This window comes from Arachis ipaensis, chromosome B6, assembly GCF_059453495.1.
Source record: "Arachis ipaensis isolate K30076 ecotype BB chromosome B6, ASM5945349v1, whole genome shotgun sequence".
Classification (NCBI taxonomy): Eukaryota; Viridiplantae; Streptophyta; class Magnoliopsida; order Fabales; family Fabaceae; genus Arachis; species Arachis ipaensis.
Genome location: NC_142441.1, coordinates 56837808 through 56852660, shown reverse-complemented (window position 1 = coordinate 56852660; position 14853 = coordinate 56837808). Strand labels below are relative to the sequence as shown.

General features: G+C 36.9%; 1 non-coding gene across 1 annotated transcript; it reads left to right on the top strand.

Annotated features, from left to right (window-relative positions):
- Window positions 1-2389: 2389 nt before the first annotated feature.
- LOC148555690 (small nucleolar RNA R71) lies at window positions 2390-2496 on the top strand. The gene has a single exon (XR_015888107.1). It is a non-coding gene; the product is annotated as a small nucleolar RNA R71 (small nucleolar RNA).
- Window positions 2497-14853: the final 12357 nt, after the last annotated feature.

The window sequence follows — 14853 nt, the reverse complement described above, 5'->3', positions numbered from 1 at the left end:
AACATCACTAGCTTGATGGTTAGCTCCTTACGGAGGTGAGTATCGGCTCAGATTTTTGCCCCTTATAGTGAACTTTATTCCTGTCCTCTCATGAATGAGCTCCACATGCTCTAGAGATAGGATACGACTCACCGTTGTAGTAAGACTGGTTTCTTAGTGAAGACAACTCTCATGCCAGGTGAAAGGCCTTCAGTTGGGACTTTCTTGTCCTTCCAGCCTTTAGGTACTTTCTTCTTTGTATGTTTGTGCTTAGAGCTTGTTGGTGGCTGCTTAACACCAAACATAGAATTGATGTCTGGGGGCTCTGCAAAGCTTTGCACAGAAAAGAGAGGGTTGGAACACTAGGTGTTGCACAATTATCTCTCTTTTAGAGGGAGAATTAGGATGAGGTATCTTGAACAAGATGTGATCCTCCCCTAATTGTAGGGTCAGTTCTCCCTTAGCCACATCAATGATAGCATTAGCAGTTGCTAAGAAAGGTCTTCCGAGGATGATAGAGTCATCCTCATCCTCTCTGATATCCAGGACTATGAAGTTTACAGGGATGTAGTGGTTTTCAACTTGTACCAGGACATCTTCTACAAAGCCATATGGCTTCTTCATTGTCTTGTCTGCCATCTCTAATGAGATGTTTGCAGCTTGTACCTCAAGGATGCCCAACTTCACGATTACGGAGAGTGGCATGAGGTTGATGCTTGAACCTAGGTCACATAGAGCATTGTTAAAGGTCATAGTGCCTATGGTGCAAGGGATCAGAACGCGTTCAGGATTTGGAAGCTTCTGAGGTAGCCTCTGCTGAACCAAACCATGGAGTTCTTTGGAATGCAGTGGAGGTTCTTCCTCCAGTGGCTTTGTACCAAATAACTTGGTATTCAGCTTCATTAGAGCTCCTAGGTACCAAGCAACTTGCCCTTCCCTAGTGCCTTCATCCTCATCAGAGGATGAGTAGTCATCAGAACTCATGCACTGCAGAAGTGCGTGCAAAGGAACCTCAATGCTTTTTATGGCTTCCTTTGGTTCTAGGCTAGAGGGTTCTTGAGTGGGATTTAAGCACTCTAAGGGTGTGCTTTCACTGGCGTTCAACGCCAGCTCTGATATCTCTTTGGGCGTTGAACACCCTTGATTTGCACCCTTACTGGCATTAAACTCCAGTCCCTCTAGTGTTTTAGGCGTTGAACGCCTAGTAGAGAAGTCCTTACAGGCGTTCAACGCCAGCTTCCCTAGGTTTGTGGGCGTTGAACGCCCAGTGAGGGGTTCCACACTGGCGTTCAGCGCCAGAATGACTGTATGCTTGGTTGTTGGACGCCCAATGAGGGGTTCTTCACTAGCGTTCAGTGCCAGAAAGCCTGCCTGGTTGGGCTTTGAACACCTAGTGAGGGGTTCCTCACTGGCGTTTAGCGCTAGAAAGCTTATACGTTTGGGCGTTGAACACCTAGCTAGTGCTCCCTGGCTGGCATTCAACGCCAGCTCTGCTGCCAGGATGGGTGTTGAACGCCCAGTGAGGGGTTCCTCACTGGCGTTCAGCGCCAGGCTTGCTGCCAGATTGGGCGTTGAATGCCTAGTGAAACCTTCTTCATTGGGATTCAATGCCTTCCAAATTTCTCCAGATTTGGCGTCTACCTCCATGGTTATGGCCTTGCACTCTTCTCTTAGATTCACCTCCGTGTTACTTGGAAGAGTTTTAGGAGGAATATCAGGGATCCTCTTGCTCAGTTGACCAACTTGTGCCTCCAAGTTTCTAATGGAGGACCTTGTTTCATTAATGAAACTATAAGTGGTCTTAGAGAGGTTGGAAACCAGAGATACTAAGTCAGAAAGGTTATGCTTAGAGGTTTCCATATTCCCTTGAGAAGATGGGAATGGTGATTTGTTAATGCACCTATTCTGGTTCCTTCCACCTTGATTGTTATTGAAACCTTGCTGAGGTTTCTGTTGATCCTTCCATGAAAGGTTAGGATGGTTCCTCCATGAAGGGTTGTAGGTGTATCCATAGGGTTCTCCTATGTAATTCACCTCCTCCATGGTGGGTTGATCAGGATCATAAGCGTCTACATCAGAAGAAGCTTCCTGAGTACTGCTAGCTGCAGTTTGCATTCCAGTCAGATGCTGGGAGATAATATTGACCTGTTGGGTCAAGATCCTATTCTGAGCCATTATGGCATTCAGAGTATCAACTTCATGAACTCCTTTCTTCTGAGAGATTTCATGGTTCATAGGATTTCTGTCATATGTGTACATGAATTGGTTATTTGCAACCATCTCAATGAGTTCTCTTGCTTCTGCAGGCGTTTTCTTCAAGTGGAGGGATCCACCTGCAGAGCTGTCCAATGAGATTTTGGGCATCTCAGACAGACCATCATAGAACACGCCTACGATAGACCACTCTAAGAGCATGTCAAGAGGACATTTCCTGATCAATTGCTTGTATCATTCCCAAGCTTCATAGAGAGATTCACCTTCTCTTTGTTTGAAGGTTTGAACTTCCACTCCAATCTTGCTCATTCTTTGAGGAGGAAAGAATTTAGCCAGAAAAGCATTAACCAGCTTTTCCCAAGAGTCTAATCTCTCTTTTAGTCGGGCATCCAACCATAGCTTAGATCCGTCTCTTATAGCAAAGAAAAAGAGCATAAGCTTGTTGACTTCAGGATTTACTCCATTAGTCTTTATAGTATCATAGATCTATAAGAATTCAGCTAAAAACTAATGTGGATCTTCCATTGGAAGTCTATGGAATTTGCAGTTTTACTGCAGAAGAGAGACTAACTGAGGCTTAAGCTCAAAATTGTTAGCTCCAATGGAAGGTACAGAGATATTTCTGCCATAAAAGTCAGAGGTAGGCATGGTAAAGTCACCAAGAACCTTTCTTGGCTTCTCTTGTGGTTCGGCCATGCCTTCCCTTTCTTATTCAAAGTTTTCTAAAAGGTTTCTTCCGGAGTGTTGTGCTTTAGCTTATTGTAAACGCCTCCTTAGAGTTTTCTCATGTTCAGGATTGGGATTAAGAAGAGATTCTTTATTCCTATTCCTAGTCATAAACAAGAAAAGAAGAAAGAAAGAAAAGAAGGAAGCTTTTTGTGCCACTTGGACCAAGAGCTTCGAGTGAGATGTGAAGAAAGAAGAAGAAGATAGAAAACTGAAGATGGAGGATGGGAGACAAGAAGAGTTCGAATAATATGAATAGAAAAGAGAAGAATTAGAAATAGAAAAGATAAATAAGAATTAAAATATTTTTGTTTTTATTTTATTAATTGTTTTCAAAAATTAAGGTTATAAATTAAAAAAATTGAAAATTAGTTAGTGAATTTTTGAAAATAGAAGAGAGAGAGAAGAAGAAAGAGTTTTCGAAAATTGAGAGAGAGAAATGGTAGTTAGGTAGTTTTGAAAAAGAAGAGAGAGAAGGTAGTTAATTAATTAAGAAATATTTGAATCTAAAATAAGATAGAAGATAGGAAAATACTTGAATTTAAAATAAGATAAGAAATAAAATAATAAAAAAGATTTGAAATTGAAATTTGAAATTAGAAAAAGATAAGATAAGAAACTAAAAAGATTTGAAAAAGATTGAATTTTAAAATTTGTAGTTAGAAAAGTTAAGATAGGAAATTAAAAAGATTTGAAAAAAGATTTTAAAAAGATAAGATTTTGAAATTTGGTTTTGAAAAAGATTTGATTTTTAAAAATTGAAATTTGAAAAAGATAAAATTTTGAAAAAGATAAGATTTTAATTTTGAAAAGGATATGATTTTTGAAAAAGATATGATTTTTAATTTTGAAAAGATTTGATTTTTGAAAATTGAAAACTAAGATAAGATAAGATAAAAATTTTGAATTGAAATCTAAATTTTTATTTTAAAATTTTCGAAAATTTAATGAAAATAAAAATAGAAAAGATATTTTTTTTTTAATTTAATGAGGAAAGAGAAAAACAAGTAAAAGATACAAAACTTAAAATTTTTAGATCTAGCACCCCTAATTTTTGAAAATTTTGGAGAGAAACACAAAGTGACACCAAACATAAAAATTTTAAGATCAAAACACAAAGAAACACAAGAACACTTTGAAGATTGACAAGAACACAAAGAACAAGACTCAAGAAACTCAAAGAACACAAGAACATATAAAAGACACCAAACATAAAATTTTTTAGAAAACCAAACATAAATTTTTTAAAATTAAAAGAAAAATAACAAGAAGACACCAAACCTAAAGAATTGACACAAGAATTAAACAAAGAAACTATTTTTGAAAATTTTTTTGAAAGAAAGACTCAAACAGAACGAAAATTCAACCAAGAACAAACACAAAAGACTCAAATCAAAACAAGGATCAAATAAAGAAAGCTAAGAATGCTTGAAAATAAACTATTTGAAAAAGATTTTTGAAGAAGTTTTAATTTTTTTTTTGTAAAAGAAAAACAGAAAACAGGTAAGACTCAAACAAAATAAAAGATCAAACAAAGAAAAGAAAAATATTTTTGAAAAAGTTTTAAATTTTTTTCGAAAAAAAGAGGAAGAAAATAAATGTAAAGACTCAAACAAAATTAAAGACTCAATTAAAAATGATCAAGAAATAAAGTACCTGATCTTGAGAGCAAGACAATTCGTCAGTTTGTCCAAACTCGAACAATCACCGGCAACGGCGCCAAAAACTTTTGTACAGCTGTACCAGCAAGTGCACTTGGTCGTTCAAGTAATACCTGAGCGAGTCAGGGTCGATCCCACGAGGATTGTGGTTTGAAGCAATCTATGGTTATCCTGGAGGTCTTAGTCATGTGAAATCAAGAAGGTTGTTGGATTTGGAATTGTGTTAGGATTATTGGAATCAATAATAGGAATAAGGTAAAGGATTAGAGTTGCTTTGTCTTTTTGAATTAACTCTGGTATTACAGTCTTCTTTGCTTGTGAGTGATTTCTTCTATGGAAGACTGTATGTGATCAACGCTATTGCCTGTGGTCATCCAATCTGACAGAGGGTGAAGCTCTAGCAATTCGTTCTCTTAGTGATCCTACTCAAAATGCCACAGAAAAGGTCGAATCTTCCGGATCAGAGAATGCTTCTTCTTTGGATTCTAGCCTATACCACGGAGACACTAATCTCCATGGAAATCACCTAAACTGGTGTCTCGAGAAGTCCCTAATGAAGTCGTGGATTAGCCGTCTGAGAGATGTATAAACATAGCTATTGGTTCGCGCTTTTCGGCCATGTATTCACACGAACCCAAGTAACGCGGGTGTTTGTCAAGCACGTTCATCTTAGTATGATGAACAGAGCTGATTGTCACTGATCATCCTATTCACCATGTTGAAGAATGAATATACATCTTAGAAATAAATCAAACACTGATCGAAGAGGAAATAATAATACTTTTATTAATTCATAGGACTCAGCAGGGCTCCTCCTCTCAACCTAGGAGGTTTAGAAACTCTTACTGAAAGAAAAATACAATGTCAAACTCGAAAGAATGGTAAATGATAGGCGTCCTTCCCTTAGAGAGATGTAAAATAAGTCTGAAATACTAAACAGATGACTAGTAAGGTAAAACAGTCTATCTAGTGCTAAAATCTACTTCTGGGGCCCACTTGATGAGTGTTTGGGCTGACCTTTGGTGAGATCCACGTGCTATGAGTCTCCTAGGACATCGAACGCTGGCTAGGGGGTCCTTTCTGGGCGTTTGGACGCTGGACTCTGCTCTGTGGGCGCTGGACGCCTATAAGGGGTCAGGTAGCTGGCGTTGGTCGCCAGTTTTGGGCCTTCTATTCTGAAGCAAAGTATAAACTATTATACATTTCTGGAAAGCTCTGAAAGTCAGCTTTCCATAGTCATTAAGAACGCTCGATTTGGACTTCTGTAGCTCCAGAAAACTTCTTCCGAGTGCAAGGAGGTCAAATCCGGACAGCATCTGCAGTGCTTTCTCTGTCTCTGAATCAGACTTTTGCTCCAGCTCCTCAATTTCAGTCAGAAAATACCTGAAATTGCACAAAAATACAAAAACTCATAGTAGAATCCAAAAATGTGAATTTAACACTAAAACCTATAAAAACTTAATAAAAACTAAACAAAACAAACAAAAAACTATATGAAGATGATGCCAAAAAGCATATAAAATATCCGCTCGTCAATGTCTTTTGGTGTTTTTATTTTTTTTAATTTTCAAAAATTTAGAGTCTTTGATTTAAAAATTTTAAAGTATGATGTCCTTTGCATGTTCTAGTTTTCTTTGAATTCTTTGAGCTTTGTTCTTTGTGTTCTTCTTGATCTTCAAAGTGTTCTTGTGTTTCTTCTTGTTTTGATCTTAAAATTTTTAAGTTTGGTGTCTCTTTATGTTTTTTCTTTTAATTTTCGCATAGTAGGTGTCTTAGATCTAAAAAATTTTAAGTTTGCTGTCTTTTTTGTTGTTTTTCTCTTTCCTCATTAAATTCAAAAATAAAAAAATTATCTTTTCTTTCTTTATTTTAATTAATTTTCGAAAATTTTAAATAAAAAATTTCATATTTTAATTTCAAATTATTTTCTTATCTTATCTTAATTTCAAAATTCAAAATCAAATCCTTTCAAAAATCATATATTTTTTCAAAATCTTATCTTATCTTTTAATCTTTCTTTAAAATTAAAAAATCTTATCTTATCTTATTTCAAATTCAAAATTTAAAATTTAAATTTCAAATTTCAAAATTTAAATTTCAAATTTCAAATTTAAAAAATTAAACCTTTTCAAAATTCATATCTTTTTCAAAATTTTATCTTATCTTGTTTCAAATTCAAAAATTCAAAATTTAATTTTCAAATTTCAAATTTTAAAATCAAATCTTTTTTCAAAAATTCAAATTTCAAATCTTATCTTCTTCAACTTCTTTTCAAATCTTTTCTTTTAAAATTTGATTCTTTCTTATCTTATCTTTCTTTTAAAATTTAATTTTCAAATCTTTTTAAATTAAAAACTATCTTTTTTATTTTGGTTTCAAATCTTTTTAATTTAAAACTTTTCTTTTCTTAACTTCCTTATCTTATCTAACTTATCTTATCTTTAATTTAAAATCTTTTCTATCTTATCTTCTTCTAAATTTTAAAATTAAATCTTTTGCAAATCTTTTCAATTCTTATCTTATCTTGTTGACTTTTTCAAATATTTTTAAAATTAAATCTTTTCTAATCTTCTATCTTATCTTATTTTCAAATCTTTCTTAATTACTTACTTGTTCTTTCTCTTCTTTTTCAAAACTTACTAGCTAATTACTCTTTCTTCTAATTTTCAGAATTTCTTAATTATTTCTTTTTTTCGAATTAGTTTTCCATTTTTATTTTATTTATTTATTTAATTTTCAAAAAAAATTCCATCTCTCTCTATCTACTTCCATTCTTGTTGTCTTCTCAAGACATCTTACTGGAAGTGCTCTATACTCTAATATAGAGACATACACCTTCCTACTTCCTTGTTTCCTGACTGAGTGTACAAGAATAGGAAGAGTTCACCATGAACCCGAATGGGGATGAATAGTTCAGAAGAACTTTAGGGTCTTATACAGCCCCAACTCCTGACTTCTATGGAAGTAGCATTAGCATACCTCCTATTGGAGTAGCTAACTTTAAGCTCAACCCATAGTTAATCATTCTAGTGCAGCAAAACTGCCCATTTCATGGACTTTCACAAGAAGAGCCCATGGAATTCCTTGTAGAATTCCTGCAATTAGCTGACATAGTATACACTGAGTGAGTAGACTAGGATGTCTATAGATTGATGCTTTTTCCCTTTGCTATTAAAGACCAGGCAAAGAGGTGGTTAGATAACCTACTGATGAGCGGATAATTTATACCCTTTTTGGCATTATTTTTACATAGTTTTTAGTATGTTTTAGTTAGTTTTTATTATGTTTTTATTAGTTCTTATTCAAAAATCACATTTCTGGACTTTACTATGAGTTTGTGTGTTTTTCTGTGATTTCAGGTATTTTCTGGCTGAAATTGAGGGACCTGAGCCAAAATCTGATTCAGAGGCTGAAAAGGACTGCAGATGCTATTGGATTCTGACCTCCCTGCACTCGAAGTGAATTTTCTGGAGCTACAGAAGCCCAATTAGCGTACTCTCAATTGCGTTGGAAGGTAAACATCCTGGGCTTTCCAGCAATATATAATAGTCCATACTTTGCCCGAGATTTGATGGCCGAAACTGGCATTCAAAGTCATCTTAAAAATTCTGGCGTAAAACGCCCAAACTGGCACCAGAATTGGAGTTAAACGCCCAAACTGGCACCAAAGCTAGTGTTAAACTCCAGGAATAGCCTAAGCACGAAAAAGCTTCAATGCTCAGCCCAAGCACACACTAAGTGGGCCCCGGAAGTGGATTTCTGCATTATCTCTACTTAGATACTCATTTTCTGTAACCCTAGGTTACTAGTCTGGTATAAAAACTATTTTTAGTGATTTATTTGAGAGTTTTTTTGGAACATATTATGTTCCTATTTTAATCCTGTACACATTTGGAGGCTGGCCTCACGGCCATGCCTAAACCTTTCACTTGTGTATTTTCTACGGTGGAGTTTCTAAACCCCATAGATTAAGGTGTGGAGCTCTGCTGTTCTTCATGACTTAATGCAAGTACTATATTTTTTCTTTTAATTCACGCCTATTTCTTCTCCAAGATATACTCTTGTTCTTAATTCGGTTAACTCAGAATGAAGGGGTGACCCGTGACAATCACCCAATCTTTGTTACTCGCTTAGCCAAGATCTGCGTGCCTGACAACCACAAAGCAGTCTACATGATGTTCAATGTAGTCATTGGACGACAGCTGGAGTATATTCTCTTGGGTCTCTAATCAACGATTCACATCGTCTCTCCTGACAACAGAGCATCTGAATCTGAGAATAGAACCTTCGTGGTATAGGCTAGAACCATTGGCAGCATTCCTAAGATCCGAAAAGTCTAAACCTTGTCTGTGGTATTCCAAGTAGGATCTGGGAAGGGATGACTGTGACAAGCTTCAAACTTGCGAATGTTGGGTGCAGTGACAGTGTGCAAAAGGACAATGGTCCTATTCTGATGCTAGCGGGAACCGACAGATGATTAGCCGTGCGGTGACAGTGCATATGGATTTGTTTTCATCCGAGAAGATTATACAGCTTGCCATGGAAGGAGGTAACGCATGGTTGGAAGAAGGCAATAGGAAAGCAGAGGTTTAAAAGCAACAAAGCATCTCCAAACGCTTATCTGAAATTCTTACCAATGAATTACATAAGTAACTTTATCTTATTTTCTGTTTTATTTATATTTTGATTATCAAAACCTCATAATCAATTTAATCCGCCTGACTGAGATTTACAAGGATGACCATAGCTTGCTTCAAGCCGACAATCTCCGTGGGATCGACCCTTACTCACGTAAGGTATTACTTGGACGACCCAGTGCACTTGCTGGTTAGTTGCATCGGAGTTGTGAAAAGTGTGAATCACGATTTCGTGCTACCACCTACCCCAAGTCTAGCTTGAAAATATGGAATCAGCTGGTGGACAAGTTTTTGAATCAATACTTTCCTCCATAGAAGCTGACCCAGTTGAGACTGGACATCCAAGGCTTCAAACAAGGAGATAACGAATCCCTTTATGATGCTTGGGTGAGATACAAGATGATGCTAAGGAAATGCCCTACTGAAATATTTTTATAATGGGTAAAGTTAGACATCTTCTATTAAGGACTCACAGATATGGCTAAGATGTCCTTAGACCATTCTGTTGGTGGTTCAATCCACAAGAGAAAGACAATTGAGGGAGCTCACGAGCTCATTGAGATAGTTGCTAGCAATCAGCATATGTACTCAACTATTGAAACCTCGATAAAAGGAGAGGTTAAGACATTATTCACTGAGTCAGACCCTCCTGAGCAAAGTGAGTCATTAACCCAGCAACTGCACTCTCTTGCACAACAAACGTTGAAATTGAAAGAGTTATTGCAAGAAGCTTGAGCCTCAAAAAAGAATATAGAGGCACAATTCAGTCAAGCTAGACAATACTTGTCTGAACAGATAAGAAAAGAGTGCCAAGCTCTTCAATTAGGGAGTACCCTGAACACCCAGCCTCAGAACAGTAAGAGGCAGGGAAAGGAAGAAATGGCAGCAGATGAACAAGCTACAGCCCAGGGTACCATCAGGGGCATTGAACGCCCAGAAAGGGATGGCAGCCAGGGCGTCCAACACCTAGAAGGGGGCAGCCCAGGCATTGAATGCCAGACCAAGGGAGACCAGACACATGTAAGTGCTGGGAACACCTCTCCTAAGCAGGTTGGTGACCCTTCTTTAGGCCTTATGGACACTCACCTTGCACCACTCATGGCCCTTGAATACAAGGCCAAGTTACCATACCCTCAAAGACTCCAGAAAGCGGAAAAGGATAGGCAATTTGCCAAATTCTTAGAAACTTTAAGAAGCTTGAGATCAAAATCCCCTTTGTAGAGGCTCTTGAACAAATTCCTTCATATGCTAAGTTCATGAAGGAAATACTAAACAATAAGAGGGATTGGAGGGAAGTAGGGACAGTAGCTCTTACTAAGGAGTGCAATGCAGTCATTCAGAGGAACCTTCCTCAGAATCTATAGAGACACCCTAACACTCTTCTCAAAGACACAGAAGTGAATCCAAGAGAAGAGTGCCTGGCCCTCATTAGTACCAAAGAGATTGAGCCTCAGATGGTACACACTGTTGAGGAGCTAAATGAAGAAGGGACTCAAGAAGAGGTTGGGAGCACATTGTTGCACGCCCCTCTTATGGGAAGAAAGCCTGAAGTACCACTTCCTTAGATGCCCCAAAAGGAGACCAAGGATGAGCAATGCTCACAATCCTTGGAAGGCTCTGAAAAGATGCAAATTAATATTCTTTTTGTTGAGGTTGTGAAACAATGGTCTCTATCTACTTGAAGAAACCTCTCTGATGCTGAGAGAGACTAATTAGTGATGAGGTTACAGAAGGATTACATGGTTGTCAAGGTCATTCAACCTCTACTACCCCCTGACAAAGGAGGTACTTCCATGCAGAGTACAATATTAGAGCCTCCTCTCCTGGTGAAAACTCATACAGTTTCCCCAGATATCAAACTTAAGTTTGGTGTTGGGTAGTCATCACCCACCAAAGAGAAAGGTCCCAAGAGGAAAATGCATAGGGGATGGAGAAACAATACAAGCCCTACCCTAACAAGCAAGGAGAATCAAGCTCATCACACTAAAAGAAAGCTTGTTAGGAGAAATTCAAATCTGAAGGCACTAATTTCCTCCTCCTCTCCCATGGAGTCATTTCTTTTAACCAACTGGAAGAAGAGGAAGAAAGTTAGCAATCATGTATCAAGCTAATGACATTAAAGAAGCGCTTGTTGGGAGGCAACCCAACCATGAGTAAAATATTTCTGTTCTTATTTATTTTGTTTATTTTTATTTGAGTTTATTCGAGTTTATTTTTAGAGATTTCCCTTGCTTTTTAATGTTTGTGATCATGTGCAGTAGTCAGAACAGAGAACAGAAAGGTTCAACAATGAAATTAGAACACTCTGGATAGAGTGTCTTGCTGGCGTTGAACGCTAGCCAAGGAGCACTGGTTGGGCGTTCAACGCCCCAATTGGCAGCGATTTGATAGCTAGGATCATTGTCAGTCTAGATTTTCTTCTTATAGAAAAGAATTACTTCGTTGTAAGCATAGTTCCAAACCAACAAACAACTCCCACATAAAATTTAAATTGGTTTTGTCACATGTACAAACTCCAATGAAAATTACCGAAGTATTTAAACATCGGGTCATCTCACAAGGAATTGCAATGAAGTGGTCAACTATTGGCTATGAAGAACTAGGGGTTTGATTGATAAAAGGACAAGAAATTAAATGGGCAAGAATTTAAATGACAAGAAAAGTAAATTAAGAATTAAGAAAGGCAAGGTAAAGAACTCTTGGCTAAGACATGTGAAATCGAGATCACCATCCTTGTCAACAAACTATATATTGGCAATTATGAAGAACCAAGCTCATTAAGTCTACTTCCAAAAGCCTTAAGTATGGAATATCTACTCCTAAGCTTGAAGTACGTCAAATGGCTTGATCAACATCTATCCATAAGTCCTAACCTGGCTACTAATTAACTTAGTAGTAGGCTAGAGTCAATGGTTATCAAATTGAGCACTAAGGGCTCTCAAATCACCAATTCAATGAGACACAATGACTTAAGGTCACTCAATTCCCTTAGCCTAGGCCAAGAGTAAAGAAAACTACTCAAAAACTAGAGGAAACATTCTATCAAACACCTAGAGTGCAAGAAAAGTAAACATCACAAAATGCAAGAATTAATGAAACCCATAACTAACATAAGGAAGAAATCAACAATAACAATGAAGATAAACATCAAAGAGGACATGGAAACATAAAATTGCATTAAAGAGATCCAAATCCAACATGAGTACATGAACATAAAAGAGACTTGAAAGTAAAATTAACATTACAAACTAAGAGAATGAAGGTGTAGAAGTAAGGAATGATAAAGGAAACAAGATGAATTCAAGAAATCATGCCTAGATCTAAGATGGAAATACCCTAAGACCCTAATTCTAGAGAGAAGAGGGAGCTTCTCTCTCTAGAAACTAAACTACATGATGCTAAGCTACAACTAAGTGCTTCCCCTTGCTCAATCTTCAATTTTGCATCAAATACCCTCAGAAACGAGTTGGATTTGGGCCTGGGCAGCTCAAAAATAGCCCCCAGCGATTTCACTTTAAGTGGGTTACGTGCCGAGCGTCACGCGTACGCGTGGGTGACGCGTGCGCGTCGCTGGCCAAACTTCTACTCGAGCGTACGCATGAGTGACGCGTGCGCGTGGCTTGCGAATCTTCAATGCACGCGTACGCGTGCATGACACATGCGCGTGGCCCTCAAATCTCCAAATATTCATTTCTTCATGAGTTCTCCACTTGCATGCTTTCCTCTTCATTTCTTCCATCCAATACTTGCCTTATGAACCTGAAATCACTCAACAAACACATCAAGGCATCAAATGGATTTAAAGTGAATTAAAATCACCAATTTAAGGGCGTAAAAAGCATGTTTTTTACACTAAAGCACCAATTAAGGGAGAATTACAAAACCATGCTATTTCATTGAATAAATGTGAGAAAAGGTGATAAAACCCCCCAAAATAAGCACAAGATAAACCACAAAATTGGGGTTTATCAAACCTCCCCACACTTAAACCAAGCATGTCCTCATGCTAAAATCAAGAAAGAAGCAAAGGGTATCAACATTTATTCAATGCAAACTAACTATATGCAACCTATCTAAATGCAAGCTATCTAAATGAGTGTAATTACTTGGTCAAAATAAATCAATTCCCAAGAATACATATACAAGCTCGAGGGCTAAAGCAATAGCAATCAAAGCAAACCCACAATTGAATTGAGTTATGGAAAGACTTTACAAACTTGCAAGAAAAGATGATCATGGGTGGAAACACGTAATTGAGCGATCGAACCCTCACTAGATGTATATCCGCTCTAGGCACTCAAGTGTATAGGATTGATTCACTCAATTCTCCCCTAATCATGTTTTCGAAGATTTGTTTTTCATCTAACAATCAACAATTACTTCATGTATGCATACAAATATTATGAGGACTTTCCCATAGGTTGTAATGGGGCTAGGGTCAAGGTAAGGATGCATATGGTCAAGTGGACTAGAAATTTGAATCTTTGATGAGCTTAAACTTCCCACCTAACCTATGTAACGACCTATACAATTTAAAGGCTAACCTAACTATCCATTCTTCACTTTTTCACACACTCATGCATTCTCTTTTGATCACCACACATATGCATTGATTTTTTTTTAACCTTACTTTGGGGCATTTTGTCCCCTTTTTATTGCTTTTCTTTTTCTTTCTTTTTCTTTTTTATATTTTTTTTCTTTTATTTTGTATATATATATATATATATATATATTTTTTTTTTTACTTTCTGTAACAAAGTATATACAAAAGTATCAATGGATATGGTTTTACATTTGATTAACACATGAGTATGTACCCAATTCCCATGATTTTCAACAAAGATACAAAAATACACTTTTATCTCTACCCAATGTTCCCAACTCTCCGAAAATCAAATAATGAACACTCTCACTAGCCTAAGCTAATCAAAGATCCAAACAAGGGACATTTATTATTTTTCACTTTAGGCTTGTAATGTGCTATAATTAAGAACAAATGGGTTAAGCATAGGCTCAAAATTGGCTAACAATGAAAGATAAAAGGTATGATATTTGGGTAAGTGAGCTATTTGAAATAATGGCCTCAATCATATAAGTGCATGTATATACAAAATAATGGACATGAAGAATCAAACAAATCAAGGATTACAATCATAGAAAGAGAATAATGCGCACAAGAATGAAAATAAGTGGTTATATGATGTAACCACATAATTAGGCTCATGTCTCACATGCTTGTGTTCTCAGCTCAAAAATCATGTTCCCCAATATGTAGTTCAAGCAAGTTCTAAAAAAAATTTTTTTTTTCAATCAATTGGGGTACCCTATAGATAAACTTTTTGAAAATTTTCATTATTCTAACTAAGCTTCTTATATTATATATGCAAACTAAGAAAATATAACTAAAAATCCCAAAAGAACTAAAAAATTAAATGCAAAAGTGTTGGGGTTAGAAACTCGTACCCAAAAACGCTGATTGGTCGGACGACCTCCCCATACTTAAAAGTTTGCACCATCCTCGGTGCACTCAAAGATGAGCAAGGGGGTACGACGACTCTCCGAATTGCTACCTTCAGCTGGTAGGTCAACCGGTGCTACGTGTTCTTCCTCCCATTTCCATTCTCATTTATGGTGCA